Source organism: Dendropsophus ebraccatus, chromosome 4, assembly GCF_027789765.1.
Source record: "Dendropsophus ebraccatus isolate aDenEbr1 chromosome 4, aDenEbr1.pat, whole genome shotgun sequence".
NCBI classification, from domain to species: domain Eukaryota; kingdom Metazoa; phylum Chordata; class Amphibia; order Anura; family Hylidae; genus Dendropsophus; species Dendropsophus ebraccatus.
The window spans coordinates 49,675,139-49,693,303 of NC_091457.1; the positions used below are offsets into that span (position 1 = coordinate 49,675,139).

At 40.9% G+C, this 18,165-nt stretch overlaps 1 long non-coding RNA gene across 1 annotated transcript; it reads left to right on the plus strand.

The window, feature by feature from the left end:
* Window positions 1–156: 156 nt before the first annotated feature.
* LOC138789629 (uncharacterized) lies at window positions 157–12,268 on the plus strand. The gene is made up of 3 exons (XR_011362742.1): window positions 157–235; window positions 3,127–3,232; window positions 12,196–12,268. It is a non-coding gene; the product is annotated as an uncharacterized lncRNA (long non-coding RNA).
* Window positions 12,269–18,165: the final 5,897 nt, after the last annotated feature.

The window sequence follows — 18,165 nt, forward strand, 5'->3', positions numbered from 1 at the left end:
CAATGGTGGTGCCAACTTCAGAACATTAAGCAAAGTCCAAATTAAATAGGGCACTAATAGAAGAAAGGAGTTGCACTCACTGGAGATGTCTTTATAACCTTTATTTCTTTATTGCAGAAGATAAAAAATGGACATAGTGTGGACATATTAACAGCAGATGCTAGACAGACAAGACGGTGACAGGCTATTTCGTGCACAATTGCGCTCTTACAGACCTCTTCCGGAGGCATCCCCGGTGAGTTCAACTCCTTTTTTCTATCAGTGCTCTATAGAAGTATAGTGTATAGAAGTAGTGTTATAGTAGATGCTTTAAGGTTAACAATGTCAGTCAGAAGTATAGTATAGAAGTAGTGTTATAGTAGATGCTTTAAGGTTAACAATGTCATCAAAATGGATGTACGTACTACAGATTTAGTCTAAGGCCTCGTTCTCACGATGTATTTTTTCATTAAACAACAGCCGCAGTTGCAGATTTGCAACAGCGGCCATTGTTTAATCACAGTGGCCGATCACAGTAACTACTATGGAATCCCAGCCGGAGTGTATACACTCGGCTGCACAGAAAACTGCCATGCCTATTTTGTGTGGCTGCTATTCATTGAACAGCAGCCGCATGAAATAGACTGTGCAGATAATGTAAAGTACAGCTTAGGCCAAATGTGCCCGGCCGGAACAGCAGTTGACCATCTCAGACAGCGGCCGTTCTGTTACACAGCCAAGTCACGGAATGACCGCTGTCTTACCATGTGTAAACGAACCTGGCCTATATATGTGTGTGTGTGTCCTTAAATCATCTATTACTATTACATCGAAATTAAAAGCTAAACTATAGTTTAAATGCAAAAATCAGAACAAGGACAAAGAGTAAAAATATCATTTTCCGGTTTGCACAGCTAGGTCTTGTGCGGCTTGTTTCAATATGTAAATCAAACATAAAAACATGTCTGCATGCCTACTCCATATGAAGCAGAGGATGATGACTAATTGTCCTACAGTTTGCATACTTTCTTCTAGATGAGCTAAAGGATCAGCTCTGTGTTCCATTAAAAACATGTGTCACTGCTGTCATCAGGAATATCATCTGTGGTTATCTGTTGCTTTCTCGTGTAGAGCCCTGCTCCATGTTGAACCATGTTTGGCATCCATATTCCGCTCTAGTGATACTGGCAATTTGCCTTGTAATTTGGGCTAGTTCCAGTGAACACATTAGCATAATTTAGGCCAGATAGAGACCAAGCATACATGAGCATTTAACATCCTTCCTTTGTATGTTATGTTTGTAGTACAGATACAGCTGTTGATTTACGCTCGGGGTTGTTTAGCGCATTCCCATTTGTATACATAAAGAATGACTAATAACTGCATTTCTAGCTAAATGTTTTAGTTTTTTTTATATATTTTACCAACTGTAAAATAAGGTATAAGTTTTCCAACAGCTGATCCATGAGGGTGCCTGCTGGCAGTACCCACTAATAACCATTTGATGGCCTGTCCTGCGGACAGTCCATTGACTTTAAAGGGGTTATCTAGCGAAAATCTGGTTTCAAAAAGTTATATTTATAGTTATAGTTAGATTTGTAATTTACCTCTATTTAAAAATCTCAAGTCTTCCCATACCTATCAGCTGCTGTATGTTCTGCAGGAAATGCCTTAGACTGAGATGTCAGCAAAGAGGACTGTTTCAGACTGAAAAGAAAACAACATTTCCTGCAGGGCATACAACAGTTGATAAGTATGGGAAGACTTGAGATTTTTAAATAGAAGTCAATTACAAACATATATACCTTTCTGAAACCAGTTGATTTGAAAAAATAAAAAATAAAAAATCACTAATTAACCCCTTTAGGCTACGATCACACAATGTAAAATTGTTTATTGACTATGGCCATCTGCATTGTTTTCTATTGATCCATGGCTGCACTGTATACACTCTGTATACAGTGTGGCCGCACAGAAAACAGAAATGTCTATTTTGTGTGGTTGCTATTCAATGAATAGTGACCGCACAGAATAAACTGTGCACACAATGTGAAGTGCAGCTTCAGGCCAATGCTTAATTGGCGTGCGGGCACACCCGAATGCGCCCGCATCCAATTAAGATAAGTATTAAGACTGCAGAATCGGTCGTGATGAACTTCATAGACAGCGGCCGTTCTGTGACACGGCCGTGTTACAGAATGGCCACTGTTGTACAGCTTGTGAACCTGGCCTTAAAGTGTACCTGGTGTTATAACTTTCAAAATGTATATCAACAGTAGATGTGAAATAAAGTAAAGTTGCAATATACATTCTTTTTTTTGTTTTTGTTATCATGCTGTAAAACAAAGCTATACTTACCAGAAATCCAGGTCCAGTCTCCTGAAGGCATACTAAACATGTGAAATCTGACCAGTACAGAGTGTCACGGCTCAATTTGTCCATCAATCACATGACTGCCTTCTCTCTGTGAGCGCTCAGATGGCCTGGGAAACACAGAACTTCCTGTGTTTAGAACCTTTGGAAGAGAATACTGTGTTTTCCATGATAACTAAAAAAATAAATAAATAATGAATATAAATTGAAAACTTGCTTTATATCATATCTACTGTTCATTTAGGTTTTAAAAATGTATAACGACAGGGACACTTTGAGAGGCACTAGTTGCAGGAGAGAGAATTTTTTACTAACAAATCTCCCATGGGATACAGAACATTGCTGGGGTTTCTACCAGTAAGAAACTGGTGATCAGGTAAAAGTTAGGAGCCCCTTTTAACAAAATTCAATATTCAGTGTGGGATCTCTATTGCAGTGCATCAAATCTGCGGATTCTGTACATGTAAACGCACCCTTAAAGTTGCTAGTGGAAACTGGATACAGCATAGTCTGGACAACTAAGTACTGGGGCAGACAGGCCTAAAACATAAAAACCATATTTTACAGGTTTAAATTCAACCTCTTCTCTATTCCTTGAGTTTCATTCAAAGATATCTAGGATGTTTAGATGCACAGTGCTCTTCTGCTAGATCTATGGACAATGGGACAAGAAAACGCTTCAAATTCACGTTCAAATTCACTCCAAAAGTAAGAGCATGTACTGTGTTTCCACGAAAATAAGACAGTGCCTTTTATTTTTCTCCCAAAAAACAGGCACTGTGTCATATCTTCGGGGGATGTCTTAATACCCCCCGGGGGGAGAGAAATAAGACGTCCTCCCCGGACCACTCCATAATACTCACTGCGTGATGTGCAGCAGGTAAGTGACGTGATGTGTGGTGGCGTGCAGCGGGATGTGCGGAGAACATGGGGGCCATGGACCAGGTTGCTTGCAGTGTCGGTTTCTAAGGTCGCCAAGGAAATTAGTCCTGGGGGGTGGCCTTGCTGTCATAGGGCACCTTACTTTCGAGGGGTGTCCTACTTTAGAGTAGGGGTGCCTTATTTTCGGGGGGATGCCTTACTTTAGACTAGAGGGTACAGTACAGTCTTATTTAAAGAGGGTGTTTGATTTTCGGGGAAAGATGGTATTAGGTGGACACGCTTTATTGGCTTATTGGGATGCCACTAAATTGTGAGAATTATGAGATTGCAATCAATGGGATTTGACCCCATAAATATGCATCATTTATGTGTGTCTTTTTCCATCACTGAAACACATATAACTTGCGAACGTATTGCTTTATAACTAACAGTACTATTTTTGATATTCTTGAACAGGATGATGGAAGTTTTCAATACGACTGCTCGGTAGGGTGTTACATAATGTTGCAGCTGGATGGAACCCTATGTTTATCACATAGAGACAAGACACCCTTAATTAATACCTAGCTAGGTAGATATACTACAAGCTAGATAGTTAGTCCTAGTAGTGAGGGTTTCCACAGGACTATAGAGTTAAAGAGCGGGGCTGCCCTTACAAGTGCGCTCACTCTGCCTAGGAATAAGTGTAAGTAGTACCCATAACAGGGTAGAACAGTAACATTACCAACTACTAACCCATTGTCAGGATCAGTGGACGTGAGCCCACTGTGTCACGTGCCCGTCTATCCCTAAGGGCGTTGTCTAAGCGTATACTCTGTTCTTCACAAGATGCTTCTGAGGGTGGAGCTAGACTTTCCCAGAGGAAACGCGAGGTCGCTACCTCCTGAGATAGACAAAGCATGTTACAGTTGGTCCAGGCAGACCAGATGGCAATGATGATACAACCCATGTTGCCAACTGACAGTACAGACAATAATGCACACAGGACACACTGGATGAAAGTAATGGAAGCAGGTGAAGGATGCTGAGGACGAAGACACAGGTGCAGTTCATAGTAATAATGCCCCCTGCTGTGCTACCATATATTAATAATACCCCCTCCAAACCCCACTGCCACTTATTAACCCCCTTTGACACACTACTGCTAGTTTCTAACTAGCTCCACCCTCCATGCCTGCAAATAAACTGACTCGCCACCACTTGCAATTAACCTGTGGTGGGGTCGCTCCTGTCTGGCCTTCAGTAGCTCTGCCATGTCCTATCGCCGCCAGTTCTTCATGGGGTGACACTTGTCTGTCTGCTACCACGTGTACCTGCCACCAGGGTCCGGGCTGTAGCAGCTTCCTGTGGGACCCGGTCACCCTCCAGTCAAACACCTACTCCTGGACCTATCTGCGAGGGGTGCTGAGGACGTGCTGCCGGGAGTGCCAGGGTGACATGGGGCACCTCCCCGCAGGACCTGCTAGTGTATGTGTCAACAACCAGGTGTCTAGATTAGCGGTGATTAGTGGTGACTGCTTTTTCTAATTACATTGGCAACATGGGCTACATTTTTTTTCCCCGGTCATTCCTTGTTCTGCGTCAAAAGGCTAAAAGTTGTTTGGAGTTAATTTTTTATTGACCATATTGCAGGTTTTACATAGGGAAACCCATTACATTATTGTTCATTATTATTGATTATTTAAGTATTTTTTTAACTTTAACATAAGATACAGATAGACAAGAGACAGATATAGATAAATAAATAGAATTTGTTTTGCATATTGTTTTTGACTTATTCTTCACATAAAACTGTTCAATAAGTAAATCAAATAATCCAAATCTTTTTCTTTAGGTAATTGTATCTGCTAAGTTGTTTGTACTAAAGCGCAACCTCAAAAATCAGTGACACTTTCTCTTTCCGTACGTCAGAGTGGATCTGTTTAGATAAAAATTTCACATACGTGATATTTATATATCTCATAGGCTGTGTTGTGAAAAGACAGAGACAGGAAAAAAAGAAGCATAAAAATATGTTAATTGGAGGAAAAGCTAGAAAAATACAGGAGAACGTACAAAGACACAGAGTGGGAAAATACAGGATTTTTTAATTAACAAGTTCTATCGAGAGACAATTTTTTCAAGCACAGGGATGAGTCATAGATGTGTAATTTAAGTTTGCTGGTGGCCAGGAAAAAAAAAAGGGGGGGGGGGGTGTTGGACTCAATAAAGCTTCAGAAAAAAAGATACTTAGTTTGTAGTATTGTCCTTTATAAGATTTTTCATTAGCTTTATAGTTATGGTTTTTAGATATAAAGTTTTAATTGCCAAGGCAAACTACTAATAATTTTGCTTTTGCAATTCTTGCTTCTCCCTGTATGTTCTATTGTATGTCCACCATTATGTCTTACATTGTAGTGTAACGCTGGAATCTCACACCGCAGTGTTTTTTTTAGTTTTTTTTTATAACTACCACTTTGTGCCAGCACCAATAAAAAAATACAACAAAAAAGTGAAGTACAAGTCTTCCCTTTATATTTTCCCTCCTATTTTAATCCACTTCTGGTTTGGGCTCAAAAACGCCAATGGCAGTCTTTCAAAAAACTGCTATGTGTGAAACCAGCATCACTAAGCTTATTCAGACTCTTAGTTGGCAAATTTGCCTAGTTATGCAGCCATATAAAGGCAGCTAGATAGACTAGACAGATCTAACCTGTTAAATTTGTAATGTATGGTTGTCCATTTTCTGAACTAGTCTGAAGGTTTTCATTTTGAACAACTCCATGAACTAAAATGATGAATCAAAAGTCAATTGCTTCCTTGATCTGTTACCTGAGCTGAGTTCTATTACTAAAGATGTGCAAACTAAATCCAGCAAAGCTGGATTAGCTGTGAATCGCATTGCCAATTTGCTTCGTTTTATAAAGCTAATGTTTAGCTATTTGTTAACAAATTCACTGAACATGATGGCCGCAATGGCGGTTGCACATAATTAGTTACAGTACTGTCACTTGGCAGGAGCAAGGTATTATCCATAATCCATTGCGGCTGTTTAATCACCTGCAAACCCCACTGTGATGTCAGCACCTCCCCTTCACCATGTATATAGTTTGAGTCACTTCCTGGAGGCAGGCAGTCCACTGTCTGTGCAGAGGAGAGAAGGCTTGCAGTAGGAATTTAGGGCAAGGCAGGGAAAGAAATAGAGAGGCATAGGGAGAGAGAGTAGAGAATATTAGAGTCCATTGTGGGTGGGTGTCTATGGGTGCTGTGGGTGAAGTGGTCACCGTCATTGAATTCAGCCTGTGGGTGCTGTGACGCCAGTGTCCATTCAGACCAGTCTGTGGGTGCCGTAAAGCCAGTGTCTAGTGAATGCAGTCTGTGGGTGCTGTGAAACTAGTGTCCATTCAAACAAGTCTGTGGGTGCTGTTACAGTAGTGTTCATTCAAATCAGTCTGTGGGTGCTGTGATGCCAGTCTCCAGTGAATTCAGTCTGTGGGCGCTGTAAAGGTAGTGTCCATTCAAATCAGTCTATGGGTGCTGTGAAGCCAGTCTCTAGTGAATCCAGTCTGTGGCTGCTGTAAAGCCAGTATCCATTCAAACAGAGGGTGCTGTGGGAGAAGTTAAACCAGTGTTCCTGCTCAGTTGCTTTTTTGCTTAGTTGGATTACTGGATAGTCAATTCATGTACATCTACTGTACTTTACTGTAAAACACACATATCATTACAAAACACATTCAAATCCCCATAAATCCCCTTCCAACCCCTATACAATAAAGTACTCAACCCTTCCCATTCCCAGTGACCCCCAGCCTCCCCAATTAGACTACATCTGTGGCTTGTTGCATATGTTAAGGCACCAGTAGTGGCACTATCCCTCTAAAAACATTTTTTGGCTTCCTCTTACAAAAAAAAAAAATCAAAAAAATCAAATTGTTCTAAAATGTCTAGGATATGTATGTCTAGGATGAAAATTTTGAATTTTGTGACAGTGCCAAAAATTGAAAAACCTCAAATTTTAAAATATGACAACAGTAGTTGTTGAACAAAACATTACTCTGTAATAGTCCCACTACTGTAGCTACAATGGTTTGTCTGTTTTATTAAGATTCATTTGCATGCGATTCGTATATCCGACTAATTATTTGTGAATCTTTTGAAACAAATTTTTGAATCATGCATCTCTATCTATTACTTAAAATTCTGGGGAAGATTTATCAAATTGGTGTAAAGTAGAACTGGCCCAGTTGCTCCTAGCAACCAATCAGATTCCACTTCTCATTCCTTTGGAAAATGAAAGGTGGAATCTGATTGGTTGCTAGGGGTAACTGAACCAATTCTACTTATCACCATGTTTGATAAGTCTCCCCCATTGCCTATATAATCATAATATATCATGGATTCTGTGTCTTAAGGCAATATTACAACAAACAATTGTCGATTATTGGTAGTTCTGGAAATAATTGTTTGGTGTTAAGGAGCATGTTAAATTCCACGATCAGCCAACATGCAGAATGTCAGCTGATTGTGGTCTTTCAACATGATGAAAGGTGCTGATCATGTCAGTCTGCTGCTGACAGATTTATGCTTGCTTACTCCTCATTATCGTGTAATACGGCCTTCAGCGTGCCAACTGGACAGCTCCTCCATTCATACAAGGCAGAGCAGCATTTCAACTAGGCTAAGGCTGGGTTCACACTATGTATATTTCAGGCAGTATTTGGTCCTCATGTCAGGTCCTCATAGCAACCAAAACCAGGAGTGGATTGAAAACACAGAAAGGATCTGTTCACACAATGTTGAAATTGAGTGGATGGCCGCCATATAACAGTAAATAACGGCCATTATTTCAATACCACAGCCGTTGTTTTAAAATAACAGCAAATATTTGCCATTAAATGATGGCCATCCACTCAATTACAACAATATGTGAACAGAGCCTTTCTGTGTTTTCAATCCACTCCTGGTTTTGGTTGCTATACAGCCTCACAAATACAGCCTCAAATATACATAGTGTGAACCCAGCCTAAAGGTGCAAACCATATAGGAAGGTAAGGCAGTGGCAAGAGGTAGCCTTTTAGAGACCCACAATAGCGCAGCATTACTACAATAGCTGACAATCAGGGTGAAAGGACTGTTATAAATTTGGCAGAGAAAAAGCTTTTTCCCCTGCAACAAAAATGTATCACTTTTTGCTCATTTTAACTATTCGTATTGATCTTCCTAAAAAGGATGACATTTTTCGTTGCCTTCATTGGCTCCCATTTCTCAGTCTGTCTTAAATTTATTTTATTCGTAACCATAACAACAGTTCAGCTTTTATTTCTTAAATTGCTTTTGGAGAATGAAGTCTATGATTGATTGCATTGGGCAAATTAAATAGATTGATACATTTGGGCCATTGTCTTTTAGAGTGACAGCAAATTACAGAAAGTTTAATCCAATTTATTTAAATGTTTGCTATATTCTCAGCATTATACCCCCCCCCCCCCCATGAGGGTCATTTATACCACTCAGAAGTATTGCACCTTCCTAGCAGGTTTGGTGAGAGTAGGAGGAGCAACAAGACTCTTGTCAGCTGCCTGTCCAAAAGGGCTTCTTGTACCAGGATGGCACCTGCAAGGAATTTAATCTAAGCTTAAGCAGAACTGACTGTCAATCATTCATTCAGTAAAGAGGTGTGGGTCCTGGTGATAGGGGAGGAATTGCCAAGGAGGGTGGGCACCAGTAGTGGTGACATTGTACATATTTGTGTTGGGGATGGGCTTCAAAGCAGAGCCCACTCTTTGACAGAGGCGGGTGCCATCTGTAAAACACAGCCACGCTTCCACTGCAACCGCAGAAACCAGACTGGTGCTAATGTGGATGTACGGCCCCTGTAACCTACTTGCAACCCCACAATATGAGTGTGGTGTACTGGTGGTTGCCATGGCAGCTGGAGGACAGGTCATAAAGAGAAGGAAAGTAATGTTCTAAATCAAATTACCAGTGGATCACTCACTTTAAAGGGGAAGTCCAGCCAAGGGAATTTTTTTTCAAAAACAGGGCAAGGGGAACATAACAAACTATCTCAGCTCACCTCTCCCTGTACCTCTCCAGCGCTGGACCACCGCTCCGGGACCCCTGCCGGGCTCCGGGATATCCTGCAGATCCGATATCTAGACCTGGTTGAAGGACTGCCCACTCAGCCAGTTAGTGACTGGGGCAGAATGCCACTGCAGTCCCTGATTGGCTGACCATGCAATCCATTAGCCGTGACGGGCCTCCTGCCGAAAGGCATTTTCCCCCGAGTTGTGATGGCATCACAACTTGGGGGAAAATGCCTTTTAGGGGGAAGCCCAAAGCCATTCACGTGGAGCATTGCGGACATGGGGAAAGGTAAGCAATGATTGATTGTTATTTTCTCCCATGCCACTGCTGCCTGTGAGACTTTTGCAACGACTTCTCCTTTAACTAATTCTATCTGTGACTTTAACTAATCAGTACTTTACTAATAATATTCTGCATACCACCAGTGTAGATCTGGTATCATATCTATATATGGTCACCAGTAGCGAAATTAGGGGCAGCAGGGAGGGCTGCCACTCCTGGGGCACCCCAATCAGTATCAACACATAGTGGTAATATGGGCTGTCCTGCCTCTGTTAACAGTGGGAGGCTGTGAGGGTAGGGGAGTGTGTCATAAGGTAATCCGCACAGGCTTTGCATGCAAGAGAAGAAGCACATGCACAGCCCAGAGCTCCCCTGCATAGCAGCCTGAATTATGCATTCTCTGGCCCCTGCGAGTGGTGCTAGTTCCTGGATCCACCCCCTGCTGCTGTGCCGTGCAGTGTGAGAGCAGAGAGTTCCTTCCTCCTCCTCCTCCTCCTGACCTACAGGTGAGGGGGATCATCACACTGTCCTCGCTGTAGGTTGTAATAAGGGGGAATAATGTAGAAAGATGCTCTAGTGGTGCTGGAGCTGTAAGGTGTAAAGGGGTTTGTGTTGTGAATGATTGGCACTTTCTTCCAAAATCAGCATCATCCTGGTAGTGTGTAGTATTAAAAGCTAGCTCAATTAACTTCAGTTGAAATGAAAATTGTTCTTTTACGTATGTGATTTTTAAAGTTTCTGTTCCACTTTTATTTTTCTTCTTGTGAATACAGCGTTACTTACATACATAAAGGAGTGGTGTGACCAAATAAAAAATTTTTTTTTGATATGCGTTCCATGCAGAAAATTTTGTGAAAAAGTATACAAGTTTGGGGTGGGCTCAATTTTGATTTTCGGCCTATCAGAAAAATTCTTTAGAAATTACCCTTCTGATAAGCAGCAGATGGATTATCCAAAAATTGTTAATTTCTCAAACATCTACTGCTACAACATACTGTATGTAAGAGTAAATAACTTACTTCTTGCTGTAGTACTATATAACAGTCTTTTAGCCCAGACCAGAAAATGTAGCGAACTCTTTAACAAAAGAATCAAGTCCACTCAGTAGCATATAATGGTGCTACAGTGATTGAAAAACTTGAAGGATTGTCACGAAGATTCAAACCTGACTCATCCTTCAGATAGGAGATGCAGAAGTGCGGTAATACATTTAAAACTGATTCATTAAAAGTTCTACAGACTGAAGGAAAAAATAAATAAGGGCTTCAAGCCGTCCTCATCATAAGATCAAGCTGTCATGCAGGCTGTAGGCCGAATTCACCCGCAGTAGTTGAATGAGTTTGTTTTATGAGGAACATGAGTTATCAAGATACACTTTAACCAAGTCACAATGTAAAACAGTGGTTGAGTTGTTTTCTTTCAGTATGGTTTTATGAATCACATTGTCCTTAAAAGAAGATGCTACCTAAATCTTTAACTCTTCAACAGATGTTATCCAAATAGTACAATAACAAAAAATTCAAACACTGTGCAACCAATCCTTTTATTGTTTACAGATAGAACATCTGACAATTTTGACTTGTCAAAACAGCTACCATACACCGACAAGCAAAAACAAAGCAAAACGCACAGTTGGTTGGTTTCAATATCCCCCTCTCATATGCCTTACTGGGGCCCATTATTGTAATAGTGAGGACACCTCTAATCAGAGGCCTTTTAGCAAAAGAACCATGCTTTGGTAAACAGCCATTGACCCCTTTCAAGCATTTCACATACATAGTATGGATTCGGGTTAGGAGTCATAGGGCAGACACTGGGGTGTTTTGTTTTTGACACTGATCAGAGGTAACTTTGGTTGTAGCTGTTTAAACCCCTAAATGGTGTGTTCAGTACTGTTGGCCCAAACTAGGTGGGTTGAAAGAGGCATACAATTGCAATGTGCCAAATGTTTGTTATTACAGCTAAAGGCCTTATGAAGGTTTCCAGGCCTGCCACCTTAGCACTCTTATTACCATGCAACACAATCCAAAAAATTTAATAAATAATGATCCATGTTCCCCAAAATGGTACTAATAAAAACTACAACTAGTTCTACAAGCATATCAAGCCCCTGCTTAATTAATAGGAGCCCCGTCATAGGGGAGTGGGGGTTTCCTCCGACTGGGAGGAGGCCGGCCCACCTCCAGTGCTTTAGAACAGCGCCATATGTGGGAACCGGGCCGTGGTTTTAAAAAAGGGCCGCAGCACCAGCTTCCCACGCTGGTGGCATTCTATCAATGTGCAAAACTTAAAGCGAATGTACTGATGGTACATTCGCTTTAAAGTTAACATCTTTTATAATTGACCCACTTAAAGCAAGTCAGCTGCATTGACTTTTTAATGTTGTTTCCTGATTGCAAGATAAAGCAATTTAATTTTCTAATTAGTCTTGATTAAAAATTTTCTACTATTTATCTGCTGGTCAAATAAAGATTGAACAGGTATTCCACCCATGGCATAAAAAAAAAAATTACAAAGTCCCCTGGTTTTAAAACCCAGCCCCCCACTGAGTTTTTATATATCTATCCTGTGTTAGTAGGTGCCTCTTTTCACACTTTTGAGGTTTTTCTCTAGGAGGGGCTATTTCAAAGATGCTGCCAGATGGAAAATCTCCCGGCATGCCGAGTGGCTCTTGCGCTGGTGCAGGGACATAAAGAGGTAAGACAACGAGGTAAGAGAGTGACAAGGCAGCGGGGGGGAAAGAGTGACAAGGCAGCGGGGGGAGAGCGTGAAAAGGTAGCGGGGGGGAGTCCCAAGGCAGCAGAGGGAGAGAGCAACAAGGCAGCAGGTGGAGAGGGTGACAAGACAGCTGGGGGAGAGTCACAAGATAGCGGGGGGAGAGAACAACAAGGCAGCGGGTGGAGAGAGTGACAAGGCAGCACAGTAGAGGGTGACAAGATAGTGGGGGTGATAGCACAAGTGTGAGAGGAGAATGGGAATACCATGCACCACCTGCAACATAGAGGGCCTGGCATGCTGGAGTTAATAGATGGCGGGGGGTGGTGAGAGTAACAAGACAGCAGGGGAAAATTACATTACAGTGGGGGAGAGAGTAACGAAACAGCAGGGATGATTGAGAAGACAGTGTCCCCACTCCCACTAGAGAAATGGATAAGCTGTCCTCCGTCTCTGCATTGGGCTGGGTTAGCAGCAGTAGCAGCAGTTAGCACTTAGAGCCCAGCCCACAGCAGAGAGGGAGGTGGGGGCCAGGAGGAAGGAATGAGATAGAGAGTACTTAATTTAGATGATTTATGCTTCCAGAGGGGGGTGAGTCCACCTAGAAAGCTGCTAAACTGTTCAGAAGCCATGATTAATTGATAAAAAAAAAGCTATGTGTGGGCTATTAGTTAATGCAAAAATGATTTTGGGTGGAGTACCCCTTTAAGACGTTTTGCTCTCTCAGTAGTAGAGGTAACATTGTAGACGGAGGAGAGAAAACATGAAATACTGCATGAAATTATACTTTTAAATTTCCTGCGGGAAACTTTATATTTATCTATATAGTCATAGGAAGAGAAGCTTCGGATTCTGTCTCAATGACAAAAAAAGCTTTCTAGACAATGTCATAAATTAGATGCACGAAGAAGCAGAATATGGAAAAATGTTTGCACCACTTAATAAATACACGCCTTTGGGGGATTTTTTCAATGGCATATAATGCTTTGTGTGGAATGCCTCTCTCATTGATAAATCACATTCATGAGGCACATCTGTAAATTAAATTCACTGATGCAAGATCCTGAAGTTGTCTGAATCTCTCTCTTCTCATAGGATTAGGTTCATGCTGAATGATGCTGTTAAAAAATGAGACTACACACAAAAAAATTGAACTAAGAGTCCCCAGTGTTGTAGTTGTGACATTGAGACTGATTACACTATTTGGAGCTTGTCAATGAATGTTATTAGTCGCTAACAGAAATTTCAATAATACAACCTCTGTAATGAATTACTTTTTCAGTCATTTCCTCCAATGGGTTTTACATGGAAAATGTCTACAGCACTTATGACGAGGGTACATTTAGAGCATCCAAGATTTATAGATTCTGATTTGTGAAAGAGTGTTGACAATTCCTCATGGCTATTAAAAATGTAAGTATGCCTGGCAGGAGCAATATAGCATAGTTTTTTTTTTTTGCAGACTTTGAACAATGACTTCTTCTTAGGTGGGTTCTTTCTAACATGACAATACTAAGCCACAACATCGTGCTGTGAGATATTGAGTGCTGAAAAGTAATAAAACTCCGGAGGTAGTGGAGAGTGGGAGCTTTACGGATAGCCCTAATATTACAGCCGATTTCATTGGCTCCACCCCCTTCACCCAACCAGAAAATGTGCACATTCACTTATAGTTCCACTACATTGATATATTACACATACACATATCTACCAACAGTCCTAATTCTAGTGGGGCAATCATGGAAAAAATTTTTTAAGTGATCCTGGCTGTTTTGAGGGTGTTCCTGGTGGAAGTTTCCCAGGAATACCACGTAAATGTTTTAACGTTTAGAAAATTGATTGCATATAAGCATATCATCCAAAAGGTTTAACAATTTTTCTTTGTGAATAAGCCAATGCTAAATAGATTATAGTGGCAAGTTACTGGTTTGAAAGTAATCTCCCCATAGGGCTCTGGTCTGTTTGACCTTTGGGGTTAAATTATTGTGTGACAGCTTGGGTTTACTATGGGACCTTCAGTAGGCTAGGAAAAAACTCATGGGCTGGCTCATGCTAGAGAAAACACTTGATAACAGACATGTTCAGTGTAAAGTACTGAGTGAAACATAACAGAGTTTAAAGGGGTTATCCAGCGCTACAAAAACATGGCCACTTTCCCCCTACTGTTGTCTCCAGTTTGGGTGGAGTTTTGAAACTCAGTTCCATTGAAGTAAATGGAGCTTAATTGCAAACCGCACCTGAACTGGAGACAACAGTAGGGGGAAAAGTGGCCATGTTTTGTAGCGCTGGATAACCCCTTTAAGGTGTTCTCTTGTTCTTAAAAATCTGATTGAGCATCTGTGGAATGTGCTGGAAAAGGAAATCTCATCCATGGAGGCTGTACCTCACATCTTTGATTATTCGGTGCCAGATACTGTGCAAGGGGACATATTCAGAAGTCTTTCCGACTCAATGGGTCAGTGAGGTTTCTGCAGCATGAAAAAAAAAAAAAATAAGATAAAAAAACTACACAATAGGCAGATGGTCTTATGGCTACTCCATGATATCCATCATCTTTATCCAGGTTCATGAGAAAATCACCTTTTTTTTGTACAGGGAATTTGACCCCTCATCATTTGAAAGGATTTAACATGGGTCAGCTTTTTAACTGTAGTTTTTTTTTTTTCCTAATAAGCATTGATCATTTGTCTGTCTTCTTATAGGTGGCCATACACCTTTAATAACAGAATAACTGACAGACGAACAATTGTTCAGCTGTCATTTTTTTCCACAGTCCGGCCCCCATCCTTCCCATATATATGAACTTTCAGCACAGTCGGGCGTTCCTGTGTGATCTATGGGGAGGGGAGGTTTAAGATGCAGCCGGAGAGCTCTGGCTGTGGGGTTAGAGCTGTGATTTTCTATCAAGCCGACTCCTTTCTCCTCAGACATCCTCTGTTAGTGGTCAGTCGGGAGAGCCTTATACACACTATCCTGAGCTGCAGATGAGGCCAAACTAATGCTGTATAAGGGTGGGCTCACACTGACATTGACGTGTCAATTCTTTTGGGGAATGCGGAATCATCCGGCCCATAGAATGGTATCTATGGAGCGGGGGGAAAGGCGCGCGGCTGTGTGCGCGTACAGCCGACAAAATTCCACTGAATTTATCCGTGAGAATTCCTCAGTGTGAACCCACCCTAAAAGTGTGAGATTATGTTCATGAGTCCATGCCATCACAGTGGTATCCTGCTGGCTCTAGAAGCAGCTGACTGACATTGCATGCTGTGTTTAACTTTATGATGTCCATGTACTTACTTCTCTTAGAGAACATGCTGTATGCATAGTAGATTATTAGTACCCAGATATGTAACTTTACATTTGCTACTCTGAATCCCATATGAATGCTTAAGCGGAGGCCCAAAACTAACAGAAATAATACTGATTATTGATTTTCACTTTGGGCAATGAATCATTAATAAAATTTCTTACATTGGATATAGTTCATTGTTTTGTTTATGGGCCTCTCAGTTGAAATTTTAGTGGATTCCATAAACCCCGCACATCACTTAACATGCCACGCTCTTTCCCACCAACAAATGTGGGGACACTATGGAGCTCTCTAGGAAAAGATAACTTTCCATACTTTCTACAGCCTCATTAGCCTTGAAAATATATTCCAGATAAAGTCACTGGAAGCTTGTCTCAGCCTGAATCTGAATTTTAATTTTAGAACACACAAGGAACTTGTAACAGTGCACTATTGTTAACAAGAAGTACTTTCTTTGTCGCCAGTACCTTTGCTCCTGTGTAATACTAGAAGCTGCGCATCAGAGATCAATGTTTCACCTATTAAATATTAACCAACAATCTATTGGCCATATGTCACATACTTTGCATGATGACAGAATGAACATTCAACACCTTTACAAAATTGTTCTGTTAAATCTGCTGTTTTATGCAGACCCACAAAGATCATTTAATAAGCCTGGACTGTTTCCCACACTGCTTGTCTGGATACCATTTATGGCCCTTTAAAATGCTTAGTTTATAGGATTTTGGTAAGTAAGCAAATCATTATAGAACATGTGTATAAGTTGCAAATAAAAATAGATTCCCTATAATATTTTTATTACTAGTTATTACCTAAAATACTAATATTGATAACACTACTAGTAGTTTTGCCATGGTATTTTAACACTTTGGTGCATGTAGTTAATAAAAACATTTTTGTACATACCTATAAAGCCAAATTAAAGCATTTGGCTCTGTAGGTATGTCTAAATATCCCTGCAGACAATGGTAACTACCTATGGAAGTACGACTGTGGTTAACATCTGTGTTCATGAGGTGAGAGCCAGCATTGGACAGAGTTCTGGTCATGGTTGTTTAGCCCTAAACATGACCTCTAGTTTTTATAAATAACATATTTGTGAAGATCGGATGCTTTGATCACTTTTTATTATTTTTTTTATATATAATGTAACAAAAAAATCGATAATCCTGGCATTCTTTTTGCTCTTTTAATTTACGCTGTTCGTCATTAGTGATGACACTTGTCATATTTTAATAGATTGGACAATAACGCATGCTACATTATATTATATGTTTATTTATTTATTTTTATATGTTTTATTTATAGAATGGGAAAGGGGGGTGATTTAAACTTTTATGGGGGAGGGGCTTTGGGGTAGTGTAATAATGATTTTCACTTTTTTTTAACACATTTTAAGTCCCCTGGGGGACTTTTACATACAGTACTTTGATTGCAGACACTGATCACTGTTAGCATTGCATCAGTGTGATAGACGTTCTGCTCATTGAGCCTGCCTGTGACAGACTCAATGACCAGAAAGCCGATAGGACCTCACAGAGGAAGATAAGTGGTCCGATACAGTGATTTGGTCCCGATCGGTACGTGACAGGGGACTCCCCCTGTCACTTACACTTAAATGCAGCGGTCGCGCCAATATCGTATCGTATGAGGGGTTAATGACACGCTGCAGTATGATCGCTGCAGCCTGTCAATAATGGTGAGGGCCAGGCTGCTCACTGCAGCCGGCCCCCACCTCCTATGAGGAAAAATGTTTTAATAGACTTATCGGAGAAATGTATCAAAAGTGTACAAATTTTTGTTTAATCCAGCATTGTAGTTGACAGCTCCTGGTTTACTCCACTTAACTGGTTTCGGATGTTAGTCCTCAGGACTGCCTCCAACCACCTGATGACTCATCCTGTGATATTATGTTTACTGGAAGGAGCAAGTCATGTGACCCAACTCAAGACAAGAAGCACTGAAAAAAGTGAATATAGAATATACAACACCAACAACAGTCAACACATTCCTAGTTTGTTGAAAAGTCCTAGACAACCCCTTTAGGGTAGCTTCACACGTATCGTATCACAGTGGATTTTCTGCTGTGGATCCGCAGCAGATTTGACTAAATGAATGAACACAGCATCAAATCCACACTGTAAAATCTGCTGCAGATCCGCAGCAGATTTGATGCTGCAGATTTGATTCCTTGTTCAGTCATTTAGTCAAAATCCACTGCGATACGGTATGCGTGTGCTACCCTTAGTTCAGCACAGTGTATAGTCATTGCCTTGAATGTACATTTCTATAGGGGGCAAAATAAGAGAAGTAATAAACAATAGAAGATATGTCTTTTGTCTGGCAGTGGTCTCCTGTGAAGAATATCAAAGTAACTTGGATGTTGCATTACAGCATGGCACCTGCTCTATCATGGGCAGAGCAACCTTTGATCCTTGTATTTTAACCACTTAGATACTGTAGCCAAATTGTTATTGGGACATTTAAGTAGTTTGTTGACACTTGTCAGCCCATTAGCACCAGGGAGACTCAATCACTGGGATGCAGATGAATTT